This window comes from Anolis sagrei, chromosome 8 (assembly GCF_037176765.1).
Source record: "Anolis sagrei isolate rAnoSag1 chromosome 8, rAnoSag1.mat, whole genome shotgun sequence".
In the NCBI taxonomy this organism is placed as follows: Eukaryota; Metazoa; Chordata; class Lepidosauria; order Squamata; family Dactyloidae; genus Anolis; species Anolis sagrei.
The window spans coordinates 16,264,350-16,282,355 of record NC_090028.1 but is presented as its reverse complement, the minus strand read 5'-3'; the positions used below and the strand labels follow the sequence as shown (position 1 = coordinate 16,282,355).

The 18,006-nt window shown below is 40.4% G+C and overlaps 1 pseudogene; it reads right to left on the bottom strand.

Annotated features, from left to right (window-relative positions):
- Positions 1 to 16,828: 16,828 nt before the first annotated feature.
- LOC132783359 (U2 spliceosomal RNA) lies at positions 16,829 to 16,991 on the bottom strand (annotated as a pseudogene).
- Positions 16,992 to 18,006: the final 1,015 nt, after the last annotated feature.

The window sequence follows — 18,006 nt, the reverse complement described above, 5'->3', positions numbered from 1 at the left end:
TACCTGAATAAGGCAGAGCCCTGGCATCGTGACGTATAACTTGTGAGGAGTCCAAGGCTTATTTATTTATTTATTTCGGTCATTTATACCCCGCCTTTCTCACCCCCTAGGGTGGACTCAAGGCGGCTTACATCCGGCACAATTCGATGCCCACAATTACAATAAAATGCAATAGCAAAACACAATAGATTAAAAACAGACAATTAATACAGTACAATATAACACAATACAATATCAACTAAAACCGCTCTAAAGCCTGCGTTCATCGTGTTCTAAAATCCGTCAATCCGTTTAGCATTGCCATAGTCCTTTCCAACTCTAGTCATCATTACCATGTTACCCTGCCAGACTACCCAAATGCCTGGTTCCATATCCATGTCTTCAGCTTTCTCCTGAAGGAGAGGAGGAATGTTGACAACCTAATTTCCCCGGGGAGTGAATTCCACAGGCAAGGGGCCACCACTGAGAAGGCCCTGTCTCTCGTCCCCACCAGCCTCACTTGTGATAAAGGTGGGGCCGAGAGCAGGGCCTCCCCAGAAGATCTTAAACTCTGTGGTGGGACATAGAAGGAGATACGTTCGGACAAGTACACTTATCTTGAGCACTAAGTTGCCTGACAAATGCGCTGAATCAGGGTTGTTTAGGCACTTATGACAAGGAATAGCAGAGATAGACATGATCTGAAGGAAAGAAAATAAGTATGTATGTAAATAATAATAAGTCTGCTAATGCCTTGTATACAGACAAGAACTCAGACTACGCTTTGGAATACAATTCACTATATAGAGAGGCACATAACCTCCCATAATACTGTCTCATGTGTAATTGAATAACTTAGACAAGTACGAACTTTTCGCTGGTCTCCAAAGTCATTCCTCGCCTCTCCTCACTCAAGGCAGGTTTGTTCTCGGCCAAGAGGAGAGTACGAGTGTTTCCCTTGATCCAGCCTAGAGGGGCCCCATTAGGATAAGCTGTAGAGAAAAAAAACTTTACGTGATAGAAAAAAACCAACTGCAGTTTTGAAATCAGCATGCCTACTTAAGACTAAAACAGCTGAAAAATCGAACTCAATGGGAATAATTTTTCCCCAGTCTATCAACCTCAGTCTGTAACAAAGTCAATGAAGAAGGAGGCAATGCTATAAAACTCCACTGTATTATTCATCAACAATTACTCTGTGTCAAACACCTGAAATATGATTATTTATTTATTTATTTACTTTATTTATTTACTTTGCTTATATACTGCTGTTCTCAGCCTGGGGGCGACTCACAGCGGTGTACAACATAGAAAGAACAAGGTTCAAAATTCAAGACACAATCTAAAATAATCAGTCCAGCATTAACCAAAAACATCATCATCAAAAAACATCATCAATACTACAAAAGCCATTCCACGTCGTCTCATCGTCTAAACCACAATCCAGTATCATTTTCCGTTGTTCCATTCCTGTCGTCATTACCAATTATTGCACTTCTTGTTCGAACGCCTTCTTGAACAGCCAAGTATTTAGTTTCTTGCAGAATATCATCAGGGAAGGAGCCAGTCTGATGTCCACGGGAAGGGTGTTCCACAGCTGAGGAGCCACCACCGAGAAGGCCCTATCTCTCGTCCCCACCAGGCGTGCCTGTGAGGCAGGCGGGATCGAGAGCAGGGCCTCCCCGGACAATCTCAAAGTCCTGGTGGGCTCGTAGGTCAAGATGCGGTTGGATAGGTATCTTGGGCCGGAACCGTTTAGGGCTTTATAGGCCAACGCCAGCACCTTGAATTGAGCCCGGTAGCAAATCGGCAGCCAGTGGAGCTGGTACAACAAGGGCGTTGTATGCTTCCTGCGTCCCGCTCCTGTTAGTATCATGGCTGCTGCACGTTGCACCAATTGAAGCTTCCGGGCCGTCTTCAAGGGCAACCCCACATAGAGAGCGTTGCAGTAGTCTAAACGGGATGTTATGAAACTGTTGATAAAGGCTATTAATTATATTCACTCAAAAGTCCTGTGCCACCTCCAGTTTCAATTGTTTCTACTTGAAGTCTAGGTTGGACTCAGAGATGTGTATCAGAACAAAGTAGGCTCAGTTGGGGGTCTGCACTCTCTTAGTGAGGAAATCAGACAATTCTTGGCAAAAAAAGGGACAAACAATGCTATCTGATTCTGTTTAGCTGGCTGATTTTGGATTTTTAGTTGACATAATACAACATCTGAACTCACCGAACAGGAGTTTTCAGGGGCAAAATGCAGTGGTAAGCCAATTGTATTAACACATCAAAGCCTTTGGGGCCAAGGGTACCTGTCACAAACACAGCCCAATACCACACATTTTCCATCTCTGGGGAAAATAATGACAAGTTTTCAACCGAATAATATCAGTGTGCAAATGAGGAGGTATGCAGCAGACATCTCATCTCATTTCTGGCTGAGGAGTTTCAACACCGCTTTCAGTATTTTGCAGCTATTGAAAAGATGATCGCTTTTTCTCTCTCCTTTCTCTGTGGACCCTGAGATTGCTTCAGACCACCTGCAGCTGGAGTTCATTGAGCTGCAGTGTGACACCAAGTGTTGCAGTTGGCACCAATAGCTCCCTCTTGTCAACTTTTACTGCCAGCTGGATAAAGGCAGGTTCCAAGAGATTCAACCTTCTCAGTTATGAACACTAACAAGAATTGCATGAAGATGAAACTAAGTTACTCTTACCTGATGACATCTTGCACATCAAAAACATTGTCTTTGGGCCGGAATTCGCCTAGGTAATCCCTGTCTAGAAGAAGCCATAGCTGTTGGTTGAGTCCAAGCTGACCCTTTGTGTTTGTCTAGATTGCCAGTGACAGAAGTGGATCCATGATTAATGTCAAGATATGTACCCACTAGAACCAAACCAGAAAAATTTGGTTCTAAACTCGTTTCGTTTTTAGGGGGCCCTTGCGTTTCGTTTTTTTAAAGAATTCCGAAATTTTACTTTAAAAAAATTCGAAATATACGAAATTTTGTAAAATTACGAATCGATTCGTTAATGGCGGACGCGATTGTGCAATATGCTAAAAAAAAACCTCCAAACGGGACAGGGGGAACTTCTGAAGCTTCCCTCTCCCTCTGTTGTTGACTGTTGGTGTGATAAAACAAACAACAACTATATTATATTTATTTATTTATTTATTTGCTTCATTTTTATACCGCATTTTTCAGCCCTTGACAGGCGACTCAATGCGGTTTACAATGCATTTAAAAACACAACAATACAACAACAGGATCGACGACGTTGATCCACAACAATTAACAATCAGACAGGACAAATCAACAAACAACATATATAACGCCTCAATTGAATCAGATCCGTTCTCGTAGTCGTTGTGCCGTTCCTATGTTCCATTTACCGTCTTTCTTAATTAGTTGCATTGCTTAGCCAAACGCTTGTTCGTAAAGCCAGGTCTTGACCATTCTCCGAAACGTCAGCAACGAAGATATATTTTATTATATTATATTATATTATATTATATTATATTATTATAATATGATTATATTATATTATTGTATATTATATTATATATTATATATTATATTATATTATATTATTATAATATGATTACATTATATTATTGTATATTATATTATATATAATATTATATTATATATTACTATATTATATTATTATTATTATATTATATTATATTATATTATATTATATTATATTATATTAAAAAGGTAAAGGTAGTCCCCTGACATTAAGTCCAGTCATGTCTGACTCAGGGGTGTGGTGCTCATCTCCATTTCTAAGCCAAAGAGCCAGCGTTGTCCGTAGACACCTCCAAGGTCATGTGGCCAGCATGAGTGCATGTAGCGCCGTTACCTTCCCGCCGGAGCGGTACCTATTGATCTACTCACATTTGCATGTTTTCGAACTGCTAGGTTGGCAGAAGCTAGGGCTGACAGCGGAAGCTCACGCCGCTCCCCGGAATCGAACCTGCGACCTTTCGATCAACAAGCTCAGCAGCTCAGTGCTTTAACCCACTGTGCCACCGGCCAACACACAAACACACACACACACAAAAGGGGGGGGGGGTATGGGAAATGTTGGTTCAGCTGTTTAACTTAACTGTTTAAGTAACTTAACTACAAAAAAAGATTTTGCTTTCTCTCTCCTGCTTTCCTTCCCTTCCTAAAGTATAAAGTATATCTAGTGCGCTTATCAACAACTAACTCTTAACTTTTCTCCCTAGAAAAATATTCCCCCTTTTAGAGAATCACAGCTATCCAGTGTTTTAAAACCTTACAAGTCTTAGCACACAAAGGTAAGAATCTTCAAACACCCTTGACATAATATTACAAAATGTACAAATGGAAAAATTAATGGAAATAAGATCTCAGTATTTAGAGAAACCGAACTTAAGCAGTCAAACAGATTAGCCATGGTGTAGGGGTTTTCCCCCACATGAATGAAAATAAATACTGATAAAATAAATTAGTCTTCTATGCATCTTACTCATTTTTAAATATCGTCTGATCAAAATAAAGACAAACAAGCTTGTTCCCCACCTAAACTGCTAACCTCAATCTTTGTGTAAGTGCCATAGCTTAACTGTTCAATATTAAAGCAGGTACTTAACACATTTAGGATTGACTGAAAGTGTTTGGGAAGGATAAAAGCTTAGCAAACTAATTCAGGAAGATCATATTTATCTGAGCCAATTTCTATAGCCTGACATTTCATGATTTACTTCTAAGCTGTTAAAACAGCTTAGTAAACCTTTCTCTTCATGGTTTGTCTGATTTTTCTACATATGCTGCTTAATCCTTTCTGGGGGGAAATGTTCCTTTCCCTTCCTTAATAATTAAAATTGAAGCAAACATCTTGTATTTGGACTATGATAAACCTAAAAATGTTTAAGATTAGAATAGATGGTGAACTTCACCAAAGTGGATGTTGAATGAGAATGAGGGAATGCCACATTTAGAAAATGAATGAATGTGGAAGGCAGGCAAGCAGGTATGGAAAAGGCCCCATTTACACGGCCAGTTCGAAACTGCACGATATGGCCAGTGTAGACTCACAGCTCAATGCATCATATGACTATACATTATTTATTATTATTTACTTCGCTTGTATACCGCTCTTCTCAGCCCTTAGGCGACTCAGAGCGGTTAACAACAAATTCCAATATACACAGTAGAAAATCATTAACATATAAAAGCAAGTGAGTAAACATCAAACATCAATACATCAATACATCAATCACATATCATTAATAAAATCAGAATCCAGTCTCCATATCCATTTTCCGTGTTCCAATAATAAATTCAATTGCACTGCCTAGTTGAATGCCTGTTTGAACAGCCAGGTCTTCACTCTCCTCCGGAATGCCAGTAGGGAGGGGGCCGATCTAATGTCAGTAGGAAGGGCGTTCCACAGCCGAGGGGCCACCACTGAGAAGGCCCTGTCTCTCCTCCCCGCCAGGCGTGCTTGTGAAGCCGGCAGGACCGAGAGCACGGCCTCCCCAGACGATCTTAACATGCTAACTGGTTCATAGGAGGAGATGCGTTCAGACAGGTAAGTCGGGCCAGAACCGTTTAGGGCTTTAAAGGCTAAAGCCAGCATTTTGAATTGTGCCCGGTAGCAAATTGGCAGCCAGTGGAGCTGGCACAACAGTGGAGTTGTGTGCTCCCTGGGTGCCGCTCCTAATAAATATACACCAGAGTTTCTCAAACTGTGCTCCTCCAGATGTTTTGGACTTCAGTTCCCACAATTCCTAACATCCGGTAAAAGTTTAACTTCTTAGTTAGCAAGAGGAAAAAGGGAACTAGGAGAAATTGCAGAACTTATATAGAATCATAGAATCAAAGAGTTGGAAGAGACCTCATGGGCCATCCAGTCCAACCCCCTGCCAAGAAGCAGGAACATTGCATTCAAATCATCCCTGACAGATGCCCATCCAGCCTCTGTTTAAAAGCTTCCAAAGAAGGAGCCTCCACCACACTCCAGGGCAGAGAGTTCCACTGCTGAACGGTTCTCACAGTCAGGAAGTTCTTCCTCATGTTCAGATGGAATCTCCTCTCTTGTAGTTTGAAGTCATTGCTCCGCGTCCTAGTCTCCAGGGAAGCAGAAAACAAGCTTGCTCCCTCCTCCCTGTGACTTCCTCTCACATATTTATACATGGCTATCATATCTCCTCTCAGCCTTCTCTTCTTCAGGCTAAACATCATCATCATCATCATCATCATCATCATCATCATCATTTAATAACTTATTAATCGCCCTCCATCCGAGAATGCTCCAGGCGATTTACAGCTAAATTATAAAAGATAAAATACATACATACAAAATTTAAAAATTAACAGGATCGAATGCTCTAGTTAAAAGCCAGGCCTTAAGTGAGAGTAAAAGGCCCTAAGTCACGCATGACTCTCATGTAGGGTGGCAAGGAATTCCACAAGGCAGGGGCAGAAATAGAAAAAGCCCTGCGCCTGGTCCTTTCCAAGTGCACTTCTCTAGGACCCGGTATATGGAGTAAGTCACGTTGGGCTGGTCGTTGCGACCTCTGATGATGGGAGAATGAGAGGTGGTCCCTAAGGTACGATGGACCTTGGCCGTAAAGACTTTTAAAGGTCAGAACTAGCATCTTATACAGGCCACGGTACTCAGTTGGAAGCCAATGTAAATGTTGCAGCACTGGTGTTATATGGCATTTCATGGGCGTTCTTGTGAGTAACCTTGCTGCATTCTGAAACATGCCCAGCTCCTTAAGCCGCTCCTCGTAGGGCTTGTTCTCTAGACCCTTGATCATTTCAGTCACCCTCCTCTGGACACATTCCAGCTTGTCAATATCTCTCTTGAATTGTGGTGCCCAGAATTGGACACAATATTCCAGGTGTGGTCTAACCAAAGCAGAATAGAGGGGTAGCATGACTTCCCTAGATCTAGACTCTATGCTCCTATTGATGCAGGCCAAAATCTCATTGGCTTTTTTTGCCGCCACATCACATTGTTGGCTCATGTTTAACTTGTTGTCCACGAGGACTCCAAGATCTTTTTCACATGTACTGCTCTCGAGCCAGGCATTGTCCCCCATTCTGTATCTTTCCATTTCGTTTTTTTCTGCCTAAAGTAAAGGTTTAACTTCTTAGTTAGCAAGAGGAAAAAGGGAACTAGGAGAAATTGCAGAACTTATATAGAATCATAGAATCAAAGAGTTGGAAGAGACCTCATGGGCCATCCAGTCCAACCCCCTGCCAAAAAGCAGGAACATTGCATTCAAATCACCCCTGACAGATGGCCATCCAAGAAGCAGGAACATTGCATTCAAATCACGGAGTATCTTGCATTTGTCCCTGTTGAACTTCATTTTCTTAGTTTTGGCCTATCTCTCCAATCTGTCAAGATCGTTTTGAATCCTGCTCCTGTCCTCTGGAGTATTGGCTATCCCTCCCAATTTGGTGTCGTCTGCAAACTTGATGATCCTGCCTGTATATATTCACATACAGCAAAACTTGTAATGTACAGGCTCTTGTGTAGTAATTTGGCAACCAACACACCTCAGTGATAAAGTTTTAAATGAGAACATCTACCTTAATAGGAGAAAGAAGCAAAGATGCTACTGCTTGTGTCCTGTGTAATGAGTCACCCTTCTCATCTTCCATCTGAAATCAATTCTTACATTGCGGCAGCAAACACTGCCTCATCTATACATCATTTTTCCAAAGGATGCTCTAGAGAGGACATAGATCAATATGAATTCATTTTTCTGGTAATGGAAAATATTTGAAAACATAGAAAAGTTCAGAGGATGACATGTTTTCGCATCTCTTCTAACTGCAGGACACAGGTAAAGTTGCAGACCAGTGTTTATATTTGAACAGCAGATTTAATCACTATGGTCTTACCATAAAATATACATCACAATACAATATTTATCACAATCCATAGACCCATCAGTGAACAAACAGACACTAACAAATTCTCAGGAGAAGTTCATTTTCCAAGATTAATATACACGGTTTCAAGTAATACCTCTATCCGAGGATAGTTTCTTTCTTAGCCTTGTTACCACTTTGGACAGCTGGCTGTAATCCAAACTGGTTTACTGTTCACGTGGTCCATGGTCCACACAAGCTGGCACCACCTTCCTATTTTCATTGCAACCTAAGGAGATGGGAAAGGAGACAGATTGGCCCATGCCACCCTACTGCTTCTATGGCCACTGAGTTCCAGCTCATCTCCTCCTTCTCCCTGTTTGTGTAGGCACGTTACCTCTGTTTGTATTGTCTTCCCTTGTTAACTGTATAATCAACATTGAATGTTTGCTGTAAAATATGTGTGTTCTGTAAGCCGCTCTCAGTCCCCTTAAAGGTGAGAAGGGTGAGTTTAAATACTGTAAACAAACAAACAAACAAATAAACAAATAAATAAATTGCTGATGCCAGTAAAGGTGCCTGAGTACAGACAGCTCTATGGAGCTTTGTGATAGTCCAGCACTGGCAAGAAGGAACCACAGAAGTAATGTGATAGTCTGGCAGTGTGCCGTCACACCCAGACCCTATAACATTAAAACTAAGATGTGCTTCTCTCTTTATCTGGGTGAACCGCTGGGGGTCTTTCTTTGAAGCAATAACTCAATACTTTCAGCAACTGATGCCAGTCAAAGTAAGACCATCAACAAAATGTTTATTTCCAAAGTCCTTGGCAGACTTGGCACAGCTTGATAAAGTTACAACACAAACAGTCAATTTGGGAAACCATAGAGATGTTCTTTCTTTCCCCTTTTCTCAATTATTGAGGTAACCTTTCTCCAAATGGTAGAAAAAATCCTGAGATGTTTCACCCCAACCCTGAGCCACTTAGAAAGAACAGGTCTTCCTCTATCTAAGCAAAAAGTCAGTTTTGGAGATGAAGTAATGCTCAATAGCACTCAATAACTATTTCTCTCTATTTCTCAATAACTCAATTGCTCAATTCCTATTCTATCTATCTATCTCAATATCTCAATTGCTATTCTATCTCAATTGTACTCAATAGTACTCACAATGGGTTTTTCAGAGCTCCCTGCCTGACCAACAGCACATCTGAGTTTCTTTTCTCTACATTGAAGAAGGCAGGGGAGATTCCAAAATGGAGATCTCATCCCCAGAAAAAAAGGCGGTCCCTAGACCCAAAGAGATACTTTTCTAAACCCATAATTGCAGAGAGCCTGCAGCCTGGCTTTTCAGACTCTGATACTGTTTAACTTCCAGGGTGCTGCTGGGTCTATAGCAACCCTGGGGAAATGCAAAGGAATGCTATCCCATGCAGCTAAAAGGCAAAGTAAACCATGCTCCTGGAAGACAGAACAGGCAGACTGAACTGGTTTTGACTCCACTGGACAGTCTGGACTCTACCCTGCTGCTTCTGTGGGAGGAAGACAGGCAATATACCTGCTTGCCTGCTGTGGGAGGAAGACAGGCTCTATTGGTTGCCGATCTGCTTCCGAGCACAATTCCAATCCAATCCAATAAGTCTTTATTGGGATATAACCGAGCACAATTCAAAGTGCTGTTTTTAACCTTTAAAGCTCTAAACGGTTCTGGTCCAGAGTACATATCCAAACGTATCTCCTACTACGTATCATCACAAAGTTTAAGATCATCTGGAGAGTACCTCCTCTTGATCCCTCCGCTGTCGAAAACACAATTGGTGGAAACAAGAGACAGGGCCTTCTCAACAGTGGCTCCCCGTCTGTGGAATTCCCTCCCCAAAGACATCAGGCTGGCTACCTCCCTCCTGTCATTTAGAAGGAAACTCAAGACTTGGCTTGCATTTGACCATTGTACAGTCGCTTGTATGAAGAAGGCATAAGCAATTTTGAAGTGACAATGAATTGACCCTCCAGAAACCGGATTTTAATTGGCATATTTTAACAACTGTTTATTTAATGTTTTGTTTTATTGAATTTGTTGATTGTTCTTATCATTATGATGGCACCGAATGGTGTTTGCTAAGAGCAAGCTTGTCCCCTCCTCAATATGACACCCTTTCAACTATAATATATTTATTTGTGGTATTTGTATACCGCCCTTCTCAACTCTGAAGGGTGGTTTACAGTGTTGGCAACAAATCAAAATTGATCCTCCCACGATAAAACATTAAACATTATTAAACACAGCACATAAAACCACATATCACACAAAGACATGATAACATAGTTATAGACTTTTCGAGAACTATATATATATATAAAAAAAGCTCTGTGCATAATGAGTACCTAAAAAACACAAGAACCAATGAACGAAATCATACCAAATTTGGCAACAAAACATCTCACAACACAAGGAGTGACCATCACTCAAAAAATTATGATTTTGTCATTTGGGCGTTGTAGTTGCTGGGATTTATAGTTCACCTACAATCAAGGAGCATTCTGAACTCCACCAATTATGGAATTGGGCCAAACTTAGCACACAGAGCTCCCATGACCAACAGAAAAAAACTGGAAGGGTTTGGTGGACATAGACCTTGAGTTTGGGAATTGTAGTTCACCCACATACAAAGAGCACTCAAACAATGACGGATCTGGACCAAACTTGGCACGAATATTCCATTTGCCCAAATATGAACACAGATGGAGTTTAAGGGAAATAGACCTTGACATTTGGGAGTTGTAGTTGCTGGGATTTATAGTTCACCTACAATCAAAGAGCATTCTGAACTCCACCAATGATGGAATTGAACCAAACATGGCATACAGGACTTCCATGACCAACAGAACACACTAGAAGGGTTTGGTGAGCATTGAAATTGAGTTTGGGAGTTGTAGTTCACCTACATCCAGAGGCTACCATGGACTCACGTAATGATGGATCTGGACCGAACTTGGCACGAATATTCCATATGCCCAAATATGAACACAGATTGAGTTTGGGGGAAATAGACCCTGACATTTGGGAGTTGTAGTTACTGGGATCTACAATTGTAGTTCACCTACAATTAAAGAGCATTCTGAACCCCACCAATGACAGAATCGAGACAAACTTCCCACACAGAACCCCGATGACCAACAGAAAATACTTAAGGCCATCCAGTCCAACTCTCTTCATTAGGGCAAGAAAACCTGATCAAAGCCCTCCTGACAAACAGCCATCCAACCATAGATATAGATAGATATGATTCACAAACACACAGATATAGTATCATAGATTTGAAAGGGACCCCTAAAGAAGGAAATTATATCTTGCATGTTTCAGGGTGGGCAAACCAGACAATCTCCACATCAACACGGACAAAGAAACAGCAAGAAATACTGTTTACCCACAAGCATAAAGACATTACAAATATTGGTTTCTAATATTTGTAATGTCTTTATGCTTGTGGGTAAACAGTATTTCTTGTGGGTAAACACTTGTGGGTAAACACTTTCTCATTACTTTATTTTGTAGATCAACAGACTGGGCCACAGCAACGTGTGGCAGGGGACAGCTAGTATATATATAAATGCTCTGTGCGTAATGAGTACCCTAAAAACAAAAGAACCAATGAACGAAATCACACCAAATATGTGCACTTTATGCTATTAGATATTGGGCACAACAAATGATTAAAACAATTAAAATGATGCACTTTGTGTTGTGTCCAGTTCAGAAAACAATTCATTGACTTCAGGAATCCCAGGATATGCAGTTCTCAAGTCTTTCTGACAATATCTGAAATTCTGGGTAAAGCTAATTATTTTTCCATGACCCAAAATCCAACTTCCTTTTTCTCATGATAAGGAACATTATGCCAAGTCGCAAACAAGACATCAAAACAACCAGGGGTCATACCTTGTTGAACAAACATTATTTGCAAACATATCACCTCTAGTAAGGATTATATATAACTTCCATGATTAGAAGCCATTCAGACCTGTATTCTCTAATGAACTCCAGCTTTTATTCATGAAACACAGTAAACCAGCAACTGTGAAAGTACTCAGGTCAATGGTTCATAACCTTTGGTTCTTAGAAGTTTTGTATTTTAAATCTCAGGACCCAGCTGAGCCAGTAGTCAGGGACTCTATGTTTTGAATTCACAGACATCTGGAGGACTAAATATTTCACCTCCATACCATTTGGCAAGAAAATGTGTAATTAGTACCACTGAGCTGTTCTTGACTGTCTCAAGGTACATGATCCAAATTGTTGGGTCATCATCATCATAGGCTTGTGGCCGAATATAAGTCTATTCCATGGGCAGAGTTTTGGTAGTGGGTTCATAAATGACTGTAGTGACCTATTCTGAGCCTGTATGATCTTTCATAATGAGAAAATACATTTCCAGATGGAAGATGATCCCAACAAGGTTTGCTTGAAATGCCTTCCTCTTGGCACATTTCTCCCTTTCAGTCTCTATTCTTGCCACTTCAAAATCCACAACATTTTAAGTTACAGCTCAACTCCAAATAGCATACTCAAGGGATGGCCAATTCTCCCTTAGTGTTTATTCCATTTTTTTTGTAGATTAGCTTAAAGCCCATCTTTAAATCTCTTTTGTTGTCAGCCAACATTCCATTTTCTGTTTTTGACCTGCTTTGTGAGATGGTGACTGGAATTCAGACAATGTGGTTGGTCCAGAGAAATTAATGGTGGAGAACCATTGTTTTAGTGCTGGTGGTCTTTGCTTCTTTCAGAACACTGACATTTGTCTGCTGGTCTTCTCAAGAAAATTGCAGGAGTTTTTTTTGAAAGTAACACTGATGGAATCATTCCAGAAGTCAAGAGTGATTTTTCATAGAATTGGAAGGACAGTAGTTTTATAAAAAAGTATCTTGGTATCCCTAAATATGGGGGACAATGCCTGGCTCGAGAGCAGTACGTGTGAAAAAGGTTTTGGAGTCCTCGTGGACAACAAGTTAAACATGAGCCAACAATGTGATGTGGCAGCAAAAAAAGCCAATGAGATTATGGCCTGCATCAATAGGAGCATAGTGTCTAGATCTAGGGAAGTAATGCTAACCCTCTATTTTGCTTTGGTTAGACCACACCTGGAATATTGTGTCCAATTCTGGGCACCACAACTGAAGAGAGATATTGACAAGCTGGAATGTGTCCAGAGGAAGGTGACTAAAATGATCAAGGGTCTGGAGAACAAGCCCTATGAGGAGTGGCTTAAGGAGATGGGCATGTTTAGCCTGAAGAAGAGAAGGATGAGAGGAGATATGATAGCCATGTATAAATATGTGAGAGGAAGCCACAGGGAGGAAGGAGCAAGCTTGTTTTCTGCTTCCCTGGAGACTAGGATGCGGAACAATGGCTTCAAACTACAAGAAAGGAGATTCCATCTGAACATGAGGAAGAACTTCCTGACTGTGAGAGATGTTCAACAGTGGAACTCTCTGCCCCAGATTGTGGTGGAGGCTCCTTCTTTGGAAGCTTTTAAACAGAGGCTGGATGACCATCTGTCAGGGGTGATTTAAATTGCTATTGTTAACTGATTTGAGTCGCCCGAGGGCTGAGAAAAGCGGTATATAAATGAAGTAAATAATAATAATAATAATAATAATAATAATAATAATAATTGCAATATTCCTGCTTCTTGGCAGGGGGTTGGACTGGATGGCCCATGACATCTCTCTTCCAACTCTTTGATTCTATGATTCTATGAATGTCCGATCCTCGAACACTATGCTTCATTCAAAAAAATGTGCTTGGAAAGCTCAGATGATGTTGTGTTTTGGATATCCAATATTCAAATATGAAATGTTAACCAAGAAACATCTCCAAGTTTCTTCCACTTCCTTGGTAATTCTGTCTCTGAGAGCGAATGGGATTCTTGGTGCACAAATAATTCCCTGGTTTATCTTAATTACAGGGTCTGTGCATGTATCCATTTTGAAAAATGGGTCCGGCTGGTTCGGATCTTTAGGCTGTTTTGGCCAGCCATAATGGCACCACCACTGCCATTTTTTTGACTGCAGCAGACCATGTGGCTGTCAAAAATGTCAGAGTTTTATATCAATTGAGTCATTTCTTAAGTGAAAAAGTGAGTAAGTATTTGTAAGGACCATGTCCAAGCATTGCATGAAAAGCAACTGTTAAGCCACCTGTGATAGATTAGATGCTACAAATTGGGACTAAGCACTGTGTGTGGTAGAGATTTATTTATTGTGTCTTCCGCAACCAGAACATTGTATTACATTTCTAACAGAACAAAACAAACAAACAGATAAAAAAACCCAAAAAACCATAAATTTTGCAAACTTGGTAGCTGATTAAATGTCCTTTGACCAGTATCTGGCCACTTGGAGTGCCTCTGGTGTTGCTGCAAGAAGGTCCTCCATTGTGCATGTGGCAGGGCTCAGGTTGCTTTGCAGCAGGTGGTCAGTGGTTTGCTCCTCTCCACACTCGCATGTTGTGGATTCAACTTTGTAGCCCCATTTCTTAAGATTGGCTCTGCATCTCGTGTTGTAGAGATGAGATGAGAATGAGCAGAGAATGCTGAGAATGCTAGAGAACGAGAAGACAAAGAGGAAGACATTGCTGAAGAGGCTGAAGAAAAGTTTGCTGGAGGATTGAGGCTTGAAACTATTTTTGTGACTACTGTATATAAACATTTCTTGATCTGAAGACAGTTTGTTTTCTGTTGGTTGTTCTCCTTGGGCAACAGGACGCAGCTTCTGCAAAGGGGGGTTGGATGCTTGGAATCAACCCCAACTTGAAAGCAGCGACACGATAGCTGCGACAAAAAATGGCTACTTTGATTTGTTTTGGCTACACATGGAGTGCTCAGAGAGAGGCAGGTTTACCTGTGAGGCTGTGAGCCTTGCTGCCTCCCTGAGCCAACCAGGAAAAAAACTGCTCAAGTGCTACGTATTCTATCTATCTCAGTGCCTTAGCTGCTCTTAGGATCTTGCTTTTCAACTCAATTCCAATCTTTTTCTTTAGGCAATTTCATTTGTGGCCTGTGAAAGGGCATTTGGAGGAAGGGGGTGTTTGTTTAAATATTGGGGTTTTTTTTACTGAAGGGAGGAGACAGCCTGACTCCCTTGAGTCCCCATGGGGAGAATTCAATTCCTTCCTAGGTCTAGCTGAAGGAGATTAAAGGGAGAGATGCTAGAAGCAGGGGTTTCTTAAGCCCGATGCTTTAACACAGATCTAGCTGAAGGAGAATAAAGGGAAGGATGCCAGAAGTATTTATTATTTGTATTTATTTCGAACATTTTTACCCCGCCCTTCTCAGCCCTTGGGGGGACTCAGGGTGGCTTACAATTGGCAATAATTCAATGCCGCATCATAAAATACAGAATAACAAAGTAGGGGATTCTTAAGACAAATGATGGAAAGGGGAGCCTCATAAGTTTCCCACTGACTCCAATGGACTAGATCTTCCCAAATCCTTCGGCTGCCAAACAAAAAAATGGATTTTTTCCCCGGCCAATACTCCAGAGGACAGGAGCAGGATTCAAAACGATCTTGACAGATTAGAGAGATGATTGGCCAAAACTAACAAAATGAAGTTCAACAGTGACAAATGCAAGATACTCCATTTAGGCAGAAAAAACAAAATGCAAAGAGACAGAATGGGGGACAATGCCTGGCTTGAGAGCAGTACGTGTGAAAAAGATCTTGGAGTCCACTTGGACAACAAGTTAAACATGAGCCAACAATGTGATGTGGCGGCAAAAAAAAGCCAATGGGATTATTGCCTGCATCAATAGGAACATAATGCTAACCCTCTATTTTGCAACTAAAATGATCCAGGGTCTGGAGAACAAGCCCTATGAGGAGTGGCTTAAGGAGATGGGCATGTTTAGCCTGAAGAAGAGAAGGCTGAGAGGAGATATGATAGCCATGTATAAATATGTGAGAGGAAGCCACAGGGAGGAGGGAGCAAGCTTGTTTTCTGCTTCCCTGGAGACTAGGACGCGGAACAATGGCTTCAAACTACAAGAGATTCCATCTGAACATGAGGAAGAACTTCCTGCCTGTGTGAGACGTTCAACAGTGGAACTTTCTGCCCTGGAGTGTGGTGGAGGCTCCTTCTTTGGAAGCTTTTAAACAGAGGATGGCCATCTGTCAGGGGTGATTTAAATTGCTATTATTAACCGCTTTGAGTCACCCAAGGGCTGAGAAAAGTGGTATATAAATGAAGTAAATAAATAAATAAATAAATAAATAAATAAATAATAATAATAATTGCAATATTGGCAGGGGGTTGGACTGGATGGCCCATGAGGTCTCTTCCAACTCTTTGGTTCTATGATTCTATGATTCTATGAATGTCCTGATCCTCGAACACTATGCTTCATTCAAAAATATGCTGTGCTTGTAAAGCTCGAATGATGTTGTATTTTGGATATCCAATATTCAAATATGAAATGATAACCCAAAAGACTGATGCCCAAAAAATGATGGAAAGGGGAGCCTCATAAGTTTCCCATTGCCTTCAATGGGCTAAATCTTCCCAAATTTTTTGTCTGCCAAACCAAAAAAAAATGGATTTTTTTTCCCTGACCGAATTCAGAAGCTCCTGAAAAATGGATCAAAAGGTCATTGAACTCCAGACACCAAAAACACCATGGGTTTTAACCAAATTGCACACCCTTATTAATTATGGTTTTACATGCATTGGTTTCATTACCATCGAGAGCTATAAATTCTCTTTTGAAAATAACTTTATTCTTCAAAATATTAAAGCAGATTAAAAAGAACAGTCTATATGAAAATATGGATGCATAACTTCCAGTCAAATAGGAAGCCCATAGTGTTTGTAGAAATTCCTGTGTATTTATAAAGATCTATTTGAAGATGACACCTGATTCTTAGAAGAGTAATTCTTCATTATGTTTCTTTTCAAATGTAGCAATAAGTAATTTAAGTAATGTTCTTCCTGCCATTAGAAAGTCTCAAAAAACTTACAGTTTTCAACATATGTTTATAATGCAGGACCTGTTGTAATAGAAAATAATGTACTAGAAATCGCTTTTTCTGTGCAGGAACTAATATTTTCTGATAAGAACAGATACTACACTTAATCTTAGTCAAAAGGCCGAGAAGCGATACCAAGTATGTATGAACCTCTGACTTTTATTTCCTGTGCTGGTCTATGACCGAAATAAATATTTGATTTGATTAATATTTTCTGCACATGAATTTTGTACAGAATATGTCCTAAAGTGTGAAAATTCCTATCAGTTCAGGATTCTTTTGGATTTTCTTCGAGGTTTTCCAACACTCAAAACCTTTTTTTCAACATTTTTTCCATTCATTCCCTCCTTATTTCTTAGTGTTTGAGATTATTCCATCAGCCCAATATAGTTTGGTGTCCATTGTGAAAGGGACACAGGACTCCTGTTTGGTGCTCTATTCAGTTTATACCCAATGTGGAGTAGTTGTTAGAGTCTTGGATTGAGTCTTAAGAGATCCAGAATCAAGTTCCTGCTCAACTGTCAAACTAGCTAAGAAATCTTAAAGCAGTCACTGTGCCGTCCGCCCAGACAATATAAAAAATAAAACTGCAATGTGCTTCTTTCTATGCCTGAGAAAAACTGCAAGTGTCTATATTGAGAAGTTTGAGATACTCAACTAGACTCTTACTGGTTTTAAACATCAAAAAAGGATATTTATTTATTCAAAGTCCTTGAAGACTTGGCACAGATCATCACAGTTGCAAACAAACAGTCAATAGATGAAACTACAAAAATATTCTTTCTTTTCTTTAGTTACAGAGGCAGCCCTTTCTCCAGATGGCAGATAAGATTCTGGAATCTTAACACCCTAACCTAAAGCTGTTGTGGTTTAGAAAAAAGCAGGTTTTTCCCTATCTATAACTTAAGGTTAGTTCTGGAGACAAAGCAGTCACGACTCTCTCTCAATAACTATATAACTCAATCTTCTTAATGAAGCTTATCCACCTATAGCATCTCAATACAACTCAATACACAATATACTACCTATTAGGGCTGGGCGGTTTCGTGCGTTAATTTCGTAATTCGTTATTAATTCGTATTTAAATTAGCTTACGATCCGATATCGAGCCATGCAGGAGCAATTAAAAATCGAAACAAATTTTTCAA